Here is an 8,806-nt window from a genome sequence, read left to right on the forward strand (position 1 = left end):
ATTTTTCTATTGAAATTTTCCGACAGAAAAAGGCGGTCAGAATTTTCGACGAATTCGTTCGCAAATTTTTATAGAATTTTTCTTTACAATTCTACGGCACACTCCGACCATATTCGTCGAATTATCTAGCACAAAATACTGCCAATATATTTTCGAGCTTTTAGACCGTATCGATCACAAAATTAAAAAAATAATTTAATGTTTTGACTATTTCGGTCGCAAAAGTAACATTTACTAGGCCTGACTAGTTTGACTCGTTTGACTTAGTTTTTGACCGATTTAGTCGCAATTTTAAAATGTTAAAATAAAGTTTCCTACCGTTTCCGTCAGAATTTTTTTAAATCTCGCCCAACCCTTTTTTCTTTTTTTTCTTGTAACGATCCGACTGGTCATTTTGAGCATTTGCATTTCCTTCAGATGCTTGAAGTTTTAAATAGCTTCATATGATGTATCATGACTAGTGTGAATCATCGATTTTGATTTTCAGGTGATTCAGGATTAATTTTGAAGACTGATTCTCAAATAGGAAGTTTTAAGTTGGAAGAGTTGACTAAACTTGACTTTTATGTATTTGACCTCGGATCAGAGTTTTGATGGTCCTGTTAGGTCCGGATTGTGATTTTGAACTTGGGCGTATGCTCGGATTTGCATTTGTATGTTTCTAGAAGGTTTCAGCGTTATTTGGCGAAGGTTGGCAATTTGAAGGTTTGGAATGTTCATAAGTTTGACCGGGAGTTGACTTTGATATTATCGGGTTCATGTTGTAGTTTCGGAAGTTGAAATAAGTTCGTTATGTCATTTGGAACTTGTGCGCAAAATTTTGAGGTCATTTCGAGTTGATTTGATATGGTTCGGCACGAGTTCTGGAAGTTGAAAGTTCAAAAGTTTATTAAGTTTGATGTGAGGTGCAATTCATGGTTTTGATATTGTTATGTGTGATTTGAGGCCTAGAGTAGGTCCGTATTATATTTTGGGACTTGTTGGCATGTCCGGATGGGGTCCCGAGGGACTAGGGTGAGTTCTGGACGGATTTTGGACCATGTTGGCATGCTGGTTTTGTGGTATTTCAGTTGTGTTTTGCGATCGCGCGAGAGAGTGTAATTTGACAGTGGAGATAGTTGTTCATCATGTTCGCGATGGAGCTATCGCGTTTGCGTATAAGGCATAAAAAGCAGTATATAAAGGACATGAAAGAAAATGGAGTAAAGTACTCAACCTGTAAATCCGAACTGCTATGTGAATCATGAAACATTTATAATGTCATGCAAATATATATAAATGCCATACCATGCATAGGTATATGCGTACATAACATCATCAAGCCTCTGAGGGCTTCCCATCATATCATCTCGGCATCTGTGGATAAAATCATCAACGTATACTAGCTGATCAGGTGGTGATGCGTATATAAGATTGTAACCTTTCCCCATACCCCATTTACATATAATATACACGTATATAACATCATCTGGTCATGAGTCAATATACATGTATAAATGAATGTAATGCATAATGAAGTAAGTCAATAAAATCTCTTGGAATGCCATAAGATCGTTACGCCTTCGGATAAACTTTATCAACTTACGTATTTTCTGAGACCCATGAACAAACGATATAATAATAGGAGACATGGGGAATCAAGAACATAGGCACCCCTAGTACTTCTATGAATAGAGTCATTTATGAAAGTTGTGCATTTGCTCGTTTCGTTTTTATCATATAGATCATGCCAAAAGAAAAGAAGGCACAGCCTTAACATACCTTAATTCCGTTGATTTCTTAATACCTTCCAAGCAATTCTTCAAACAACTCAACTCAATCTACCATAGCATAAGGAGATTCAAAATTAGTGCTAAGTAAAGGCTAAATCCGCAACTTAAACTAGTAGCTCATTTATGTAAATTTGGACAGCATCTCCCCTGTAACAAGGTCCTCCTCCAATACCATATACCAACAACAACAACCAGAGAAATACAATAAGAATAACATCAATAATAGGGTATAAAATATTTTATTAACAAGTCATCAATATAACACGACAAGCGACAAGCTCGAATTGAATCCCTTTAGCACCCTTCAACTCCATTATTATTCATTCTTGAACTTAGTAATATATCCAGTATAATAATCAATACCTTTTAAAGGATTTTCAACCTTGTACTCAATTTCAAAGTTACTCGAAATAGCCTAACACAAGATAATATCACTGCAGACAACTTCTAAGTGCTTTATAGCTATTTCTTTTCTAGTTATCAATTTCCTCAATAATATTGACATGTAAACCAACATAATCTTACTAAAAATATCATATCCAACTTATTTTCCATAATTTCCAGCCCGTTTAAAGTCCATAAGAGCAACTTTCAAATCAATCTATCAAGAATAACAACATCTCAAACTAATCCAAGTATTATCTTGTAGTTTATCATCCTAACAACTTAACCAACATACAAGCAAGCTTAATCACAATTAGTAGGATGTTATAATCACCTTAGATAGCAGCAACAACTTGAAATTTCAGCCAAACACAGCCCACAATTATCCTCAATGACAACCCAACCTCAAAGAGGTGTTGTTCTTCACTAGAACTAACTTTTGATATTGAAATATGGTGTAATTACTTTGGAATCACTTCAAAACCTTATGGTACATGTTTAGAAGGGTTAGGAGGAGTGTAGGGACGAGTTTGGGTCAAAAAGTGAGAAATAAAGATCGTCTAAATCGTTTTTAAAGTGAAGTAGGTCGGCCACTGCCTAAGTGGATCCCATTGGGAGCTGCTTGCACAGTCTCGCGAAAATACGAATATATCTCTCCTCTGATGTCGTATCGATGAACGGTTCAATGTGTTAGAAACTAGACTAGTAGAACTTCAATTTGATATGTAGATCATTCTGTAGTGAAACTAGACTAGTAGAACTTCAATTTGATATGTAGATCATTCTGTAGTTCCTTGTATATTAGGAGAAAAACTCTGCTACATTTGACCTAATTTTGCAGCATATTATGAATGTAACTTGTGATGACCTTTACCAACTTTTATTCCACAACTTGCTTGACTTCAAAACTTAACACCCGAATATAATATGACTAAAATAACTCATAACATAACCTCCTTATCCTATTAAGAACCCTAGTCTCACCACCAAAGTATATGTTATAACACTCCAAGCTTATCGATTTTTGACGAAACTTATTTTTTGTTTAGCTTCTAAGCTTTTCAACCCTCTTGGTACTTGTTATTCATGATCTTAAAGATTTGTAATCTCAAAGGTAACATGATTAACTTGCTTTATCTACTTTCAAAAATGATCTCATTTATGAGCTTACATCAATTGTCTTACGACGTACTCTTACATACGAAAATATGGAATGTAACACGTTCACAATGAGGTTACGCGTTCGCGAAGAAGGGTGTGGCAGGCGCTAGTTTGTGTAATGCGTTCACGAGTATGAGGTTTCATTCGCGATTATTGGTGACCTAATGGTCTTCACGTTCGCGGGATAACGATCGCATTCACGTAGTGATTTTTAGAGGCTGGGCAATGTTTCTTCGCGATCACCATGGTACAACCACGATCGTGTAGATTACCTCTAGGCAATGCATATAAGTATTCTATTTCAGGCCTTTGAGTTATTTTATCACATTTTGAGTTGGGAGCTCAAATATGGGCAATTTTGGAGAGGATTTTCATTACATGGAATGGGATAAGTATTTTCTACTCGGATTTGATTATATTTCATGATTCTATCTTCGAATTTGGCATTTGATCGATCATTTCAAAAGAGAAATTGGGTTTTTTTTAATCTAAAGTGAGTAATTGGATTTTGAACATCGATTCGGAGTCGGATTTGAGTGAAATTAGTATGGTTCGACTTGTAATTGAATGAGTTGTCAGAATTTATAAGTTTTATCAGGTTCTGAGGTACGAGCTTGGGTTTGACTTTTTAGTTGACTTTGAGTTTTCGATTAAAGATTCTATCTTTATCGTTTGGGTTTGTTTTCTAAGGAATTGTTTGATGTTGTGAGCTACTTTTGGCTAGTTTCGAGTCGTTTGGAGGTTGACTAGCATGGGATGGCATTTCTAGAGTATTGTTTGGCTTGCTCAGCGTTTGATTTGGCCTACTTGAGGTAAGTATCCTATCTAAACTTGGTTGAGGCACTAGTTGCTAACTTATTTGCGATAGCTACGTGCTATCAGTGCATACATGTGTGGGGTTTGAGCTCATGTGCGAGCACCAGAGTATTTATCCATGTTCAATATACTGTTTAGGCTTTGATATGCCTAGAATTGACTGTTACGCTTTAAGCTATGATGTTTCTCATACTTGTAACCTTGTTATGAACTATTTGATCCATGTCTAAGGATTGCATAGAGACTAATTCCCTGAATGAATTGGATAATTGATATTTCTATGATGAAATTGCCGATTTGAGCTATGATAGCACACTTTGCACATGCCTACACTTTAGCATGTAATTACACCAGTCTAGGAGCATGAAATTTGATATACGTTCATCATGTACATAATTTCTTGTATATTTGCTTTTGTGCGATATGATTTGGACTGAATGCCTATGAATACGCCAGGCGGATTATGTTGTTATGGCTATGACCACGCCGAACGGATTGTGTTGTTATTCCTGTGACCACACCGGACGAATTGTGTTATTAAGCATGTGACCACGCCGGGCGGATTGTGTTGTTATGTGTGTGTCCACGCCTGGCGGAATGTGTTGTTACGCATGTGACCACTCCAGGCGGATTATGATACAGTATGTGACCACGCCAGACGAATTATAATATTGAGCATGTGACCACGCCGGGTTGATAGCATGCTGAATTGACCGTGCCTGCGTGTGGATGTGGATCCATTCCCATAGGGTCACCCTCTCATGTTTCTCTCTTGATGGTGTAAATGCGGATTGTGAGAAACTGACGCATTTCTGGTTGGTGTGAGATCTGGAGAGCTGGTTATTGTTATTTGGATCGGGTTGCACGTCGCAACAGGCCTTATTGGATTATTGTTATTTAGATCGGGTTACGTGCCATAACGGCCTGATATTGGGTTATTGCATTTCACATTCACTAGAAATTTCCTTGACTATTTACTTGATTTACTTGCATATCTTCCTTATATGCCGGATTGTTGACTGAGTAGAACACTTTAAAAACAAAGAATTGTGAGCACCAAGGTAGTTTGTTTTACCTGCAATTTCCCGATTTGATTATATATTTTCTCTATACTTGTTGAATTTATGAACTGTACAGGTGATAGCGAGTATCAGCTATAATTCTTGATTCTATTACCTCGTCATGGTTAGTTACGATACTTATTGAGTACATTGGGTCGGTTATACTCATACCACACTTCTGCATCTTGTGTGTAGAGCTTGGAGCTGATACGCCTTGAAGACGTACCTGCTTCCGGGCATAACTACCATTTGTTCTTGGTAGTTCTAGATTTGGATTCCGTTTATGTACATTTCAAATAGATGTAGTATTTTTTTCCTATCAGTTTTATAAATCTAAATCTTAGTGGCTTGTGACTTGTACTACTAGTCCTTGGGAAATTGTATAAAGTTCAGTTATTTCACTTTTTAACTCTTATCATTATCATTATCATTAAATTGTGTTTACTGTTATTTGACTTACCTAGCTATTAGGTTAGGTGTCATCACGATTAGTAGGATTTTTGGCGTGACAAGTTGGTATCAGATCTCTAGGTTTATAGGTTCTACGAGTCATGAGCAAATGTCTAGTAGAGTCTTATAGATCGGTATGATGACGTCCATACCTATCTTCGAAAGGCTATAAGGCATCTAGGATAAACTTTCCATCTTTCTTTCCTTATCGTGCGGCATTGATTCAGCTTGAAGCGTATCTTTTTGAATTCCTTCCACTCACTCGTATGTTATATTGAGCATTCGGTATCGACTGTGCATCGACGACTAATTCCACATATGAAGTGCGATATATGTTTCCTTTATTTTGGTGATGGGTCATTCTGGAGGACTTGAGCCAAGTTTAGACCGCAACTTAGGCTCGGTAGTTCCAGTTGTGTAAGTATGTGCTTTGGACTTCTATGTCCGGTAGTGTCCCAAGGAGTAGGACTGGTGGCTCGGTGAGTGGATAAATAGCTATATGATGGGTATGATGTGACTAGGGGATGTGTTCAGGCGGTTTGGATGTGACGAGAAGAATTTCTTGAAATGTGAAAAGGACTATTGGGTGTTTGATTTCTGTCTTGATGTGTTGTACAATCTCGAGTTATGAGCGTGTTGAGGGACCTTTCATGTTGTTCGTTTGTGGGATGAAGTAGATTCTTATGTTTTGATGACGAGCTTAGACTCATGAAGGTTTAGTGATGCATAATGGATGTGACTATGGGGGCATAGAGAAATGCCAGTTTGAGGCTAAGCAGGTTGGTTATATCATGTGAGATGTTCTAAGGTTGTGTGGTTATTATGATGATTCTGTGGAGAGTTTCTTTCTACAGATGGGTTACTGTAATGACCCGGTCGGTCATTTTAAGTATTACAACCCTATTCCCCAATTTACTGCTCAGTTTATGCTTTACAGTTGTTATGTGACTCGCCGGGATGATTGGTTCGGGTCCGGTGAGGTTTTGGAATGAATTGAAACACTTAGTTCCAAAGTTTAAAGCTTAAGTTAAAATAGTGAACAGATGTCGACATATGTGTACACAACCCCGGAATAGAGTTTTGATGATTTCAATAGCTCTGTATGGTGATTTTGGACTTAGGAGCGTGTCCGGAAAAATTATTTGGAAGCCTGTAGCTAAATTAGGCTTGAAATGGCTAAAATAAAAATTTAAGTTTGGAAAATTTTGATATCGGGGCCAGAATCCGATTCTAAAAATTGGAATACCTCTGTTATGTCATTTATGACTTGCGTGCAAAATTTGAGGTCAATCGGACTTGATTTGATAGGTTTCAGCGTCGAATGTAGAAGTTGGAAATTTATAATTTTATTAAGCTTGAATTGGGATATGATTCGTGGTTTTAGCATTGTTTGATGTGATTTGAGGTTTCGACTAAGTTTGTATGATGTTTTAGGACTTGTTGGTGTATTGGGTTGAGGTCCCGGGGGTTTCGGTTGAGTTTCAGATAGTTAACGGATTGATATTTGGACTTAAACAGCTGCTGGAATTTTCTGATCTCTGTATCTGGTTTCCTTCATCACGTTCGCGAGGGAAGTCTCGTGTTCTCGAAGAGGAAATTTGGACTGACCCATTTTTTGCTTCGCGTTCGCGACCGGGGGCATGCGTTCGTGAAGGGTCGAGGGGCCAAGCTTCACGTTCGCGACCGGGGGCACGCGTTCGCGGTCGAGGCCTCGCGTTCGCGTAAGGGAAAGCCGGACTGGGGGAATTTGTTTTCGAGTTCACGAGACCAGGCTCGTGTTCGCGAAGGAGGAAATTCGGGCAGCACAAAAATGTGCTTCGCGAACGCGAGGGAGCTGTCGCGTTCGCGAAGAAGAAAGGCCTAGACAAAATGTTTAAGATCTGAAAATTGGAATTTTTTATTTTTGATGGATTGGAGCTCGGGAAGAGGCGATTTTGGGGTGAATTTCAAGGAAAATAACGGGATAAGTGTTCTTAACTCAATATTGGTTAAATTACCCAAATCCATGGTTGTTTTTAACATTTAATTAGTGAATTGATTTGGAAAATTTAAAAATCCCTCTTGGTTTAATTTGAAGATTTGAGGGTCAAGTTGATGTCGGAATTGGGTAAAATTTATATGGTTGGACTCGTGGTTGAATGATCGTTCATATTTTGTAACTTTTGCCGGGTTCCGAGATGTGGGCCCCACGGGCGATGTTTGGGTGCGATCTCGGATTTTGTTGGAAAAATTAATATTTTCATATGGAATCAATTCCTATAATTAGTATTGACTGAATCAAATTATTTGTGACTAGATTCGAGGTGTTTGGAGACCGATTCGCGAGGCAAAGGCATAGCAGAATAAAGAATTACGCGATTTGAGGTAAGTAACAGTTCTAAATTTGGCTCTGAGGGTATGAAACCCTGGATTATGTGTTATATTGTCGGTTTTGAGGTGACGCACATGCTAGGTGACGGGCGTGTGGGCGTGCACCATAGGAATTGTGATTTGGACAAATGCCATGGAACTGTTTAGTTGAATAATCTGTTGTTATCTGTACATTCTCCATGTAGTAGAGAAATTGAACCACAAATCATGTTTAGATTATGTATTGGCAGTGTAGGGACCCACAAAGGTCGTGCACATGTTGAATTATCTGCTAAATTATTATTTTCTACTCAGTCACAGTTTACTTATTTATTTTATTCCAGTCTCTATTGGTCATTATTGATGCATCATATCATTATTGTTTAGGCTGATTTTCATGATTATTGAGAGCCTGAGAGACTGGAGAGATTTATGACTGAGTAAGGCCGAGGGCTTGATTGTGAGATATGATACTAAACCACATGAGTTGTCCATGCGGATCCATATATTATACTATAGCATGTGAGTTATCCGTGTGGATGTAGATATTATACTATAGCACATGAGTTGTCCGTGTAGCACGTGAATTGTCCGTGCGGATCCAAATATTGATACTATAGCACGTGAGTTGTCTGTGCAACACATGAGTTGTCCGTGCGAATTATAGCACTTGGGCTGAAGGAGCCCCTTCGGAGTCTGTACACACCCCCAGTGAGCGCAGGTACCTACTGAGTGCGAGTGTTGAGTGTTGTGCTAGTGGAAGGGCTGAGTGACTGTGATCCTGAGAGGATGTATTTAATTTCATTATTGTTA

The sequence above is a fragment of the Nicotiana tabacum genome, chromosome 23 (assembly GCF_000715075.1).
Source record: "Nicotiana tabacum cultivar K326 chromosome 23, ASM71507v2, whole genome shotgun sequence".
In the NCBI taxonomy this organism is placed as follows: domain Eukaryota; kingdom Viridiplantae; phylum Streptophyta; class Magnoliopsida; order Solanales; family Solanaceae; genus Nicotiana; species Nicotiana tabacum.